Source organism: Acyrthosiphon pisum, chromosome X (genome assembly GCF_005508785.2).
Source record: "Acyrthosiphon pisum isolate AL4f chromosome X, pea_aphid_22Mar2018_4r6ur, whole genome shotgun sequence".
NCBI lineage: Eukaryota > Metazoa > Arthropoda > Insecta > Hemiptera > Aphididae > Acyrthosiphon > Acyrthosiphon pisum.
The window spans coordinates 107,575,007-107,577,899 of record NC_042493.1 but is presented as its reverse complement, the minus strand read 5'-3'; positions in this window follow the sequence as shown (position 1 = coordinate 107,577,899).

Sequence of the window (2,893 nt, the reverse complement as noted above, 5' to 3'; positions counted from 1 at the left end):
ATTTTTGATTTTTTGATTTACACTTCTCCAAAAAATGAAATATGGAATTTTTTTAATTACTCTTTAATAATACAATAATTTTAGGATTTTGGGGGATAATATAAAATATGTGGACTGACCGATCTCAAGTAGACTTGACGACAAATTCAAATCTGTTTTCAAAATTTTTATCGCTTCACTATATCAATCGGTACGTTGGATAAAAAGTACGTCTCAATTCTTATGTTGCGCATGTGTTAGACAAAGACAGGAAATCACCGCCACCAATCCCCTTAATAACGGAATAAAAAATAACTGGACCAATGGTCATATAAACATTTGAAAAAAAGTTAAATTATTTCAGGAATAGAACTGAATAGAACAGGATTCAAACTTTAGCTTATTAATAATAATAATTTTTTTTTTAAAGTTTCATCGAAATGATTTGGCTTTTGCCGTATTCAGTTTAATTAATTCTGACTAATTAGGCTTGCCATTTAGGGGGAGGGCTTAGAGGCCATGCCCCCCTAGACATCATAAACTACCTATAAATACAATTATTTTTAAAAATTTCGGCAAAAATTAATTTGTACATGTATTGGTAACGTTTTAATTATTATGGTCTTTCGATGTAATTGCTTGGATTAATTTTTGTTCTGCATAAAATTATATGTTATATTTTTACTTTGTGTATTAATATTATTTTAATAATTATATTGATATATGCATAACATTTTATCATAGTATTACTATTCGGATTTAAGAAAACCAAAAATTATCGAACTAGTGACATTTAAATATGAGAATGGTAAATGTCATCACTTAAATATGATTAAACATTTAATTACGTTACTACACCACCGAGGAATGAATCATCGATAAGGTTTCTTTATAAAACTCAATGCCGAAAAACGATAAGCGTTTATTCAAAACTCAGTTCATATTAATTGTTCAACATTAAAATATAACTTATAGGTAATACGGCTATATAAGAAACGGTGATATTATAGGTACATGTTGAGCAAACAATAATAATAGTTAATAATATCCAAAAATACGGGATGGCACCATTACAATATACGTAATGCAGTGACCACTATTGAATAAATTACTATAGCTACGGCCCAAAGTAGGTCTTGTATCACGAGTATCAACAATAATATATACCTAAATAGCCAATAATATATACCGTAATACCTAATAAGGTCGTATCGACATTTTCATTATGCAAAAGTAAAATCATTTATAGGTATTTTCGTCAAAATTCATGTACAAATTAATTTTTGCCGAAATTTTTAAAAATAATTGTATTTATAGGTAGTTTATGATGTCTAGGGGGGCATGGCCTCTAAGCCCTCCCCCTAAATGGCAAGCCTAATTAGTCAGAATTAATTAAACTGAATGCGGCAAAAGCCAAATCATTTCGATGAAACTTTAAAAAAAAAATTATTATTTTTAATAAGCTAAAGTTTGAATACTGTTCTATTCAGTTCTATTCCTGAAATAATTTAACTTTTTTTCAAATGTTTATATGACCATTGGTCCAGTTATTTTTTATTCCGTTATTAAGGGGATTGGTGGCGGTGATTTCCTGTCTTTGTCTAACACATGCGCAACATAAGAATTTAGACGTACTTTTTATCAAACGTACCGATTGATATAGTGAAGCGATAAAAATTTTGAAAACAGATTTGAATTTGTCGTCAAGTCTACTTGAGATCGGTCAGTCCACATATTTTATATTATCCCCCAAAATCCTAAAATTATTGTATTATTAAAGAGTAATTAAAAAAATTCCATATTTCATTTTTTGGAGAAGTGTAAATCAAAAAATCAAAAATGTAGACTATTATTAGTATTATTATTATTATGGTATCGTAATATCGACTATGTCATCTATTTTTAGCAGGACGATAATGGTAAGAAAAAGGGATTTATGAGAATACCCTAGTAAGGTGAATACCGTAGATTACGAATAGTTATTACTCACTAACACTAATCAAACAAATTGTATTAACGTTGTTTTTCTACGAAAACAATACAATTGTATTAGTCTTGTCTCTTGTATAGTCTTCACTCTTCAGTTGAAGTCAGTATAACGTTTAACAGTGGTGTTACTTTTAGTGTTTTGTTTTACAAGTATAACTTATGAGTATTGAAATTTGGAGTAAATTTTTAATATCAAAATCGAATATGAGTGGCTGTTAATATTCAATACTGCATAGCACATCACACTTAAAAAGGTACACTAAAAGGTACAAAACTACAATGAAACAATTTTAACAATAAAAGTATAATAATTAATAACTAATAACTGATCAACAGTAAAAATTGTTAAACTTCACAGACGCATACGAAAGATGAACGCTTAACGAATGAAATGATAAAATATCAATATCCAATACTGAATATTAAACGTTGTAAGGTTATAAACTTACAACTTAAAATAATAATAATAATAATTTGTTAATCCCTTCACGCGTCAAGACAGATAAAAAATATATTGTATAAAATGCATATACGCCTATAGGCACTATATGCAAATTAAAGATAAAATGGCTGGTCATAACGTCATCGGAGGTAATAACAATATCAACTAATACTACATAAAACTATGCGCCATTAATTTATTAGAACCATATTATATTATAAAGACCGTATAATAAGACCTGCGAGAATAACAAGACATCCTCAATTAATACATTTTTTCAGGCACATAATTCTGTTTTAAAAATTAATAAAAAATATTCAGATCCAACTTTCATTCGCTTAAGTTATTTCTGGGCTTTTCGTTCACCTACCGAAACTTTGTAACTACAATGTATGAACGTAACGAAAATATCTATCAAGTATTTTTAATATTAAAAGGAAACAAATGGTAATATTGAAATTATTATACTTTGATTATAATGAG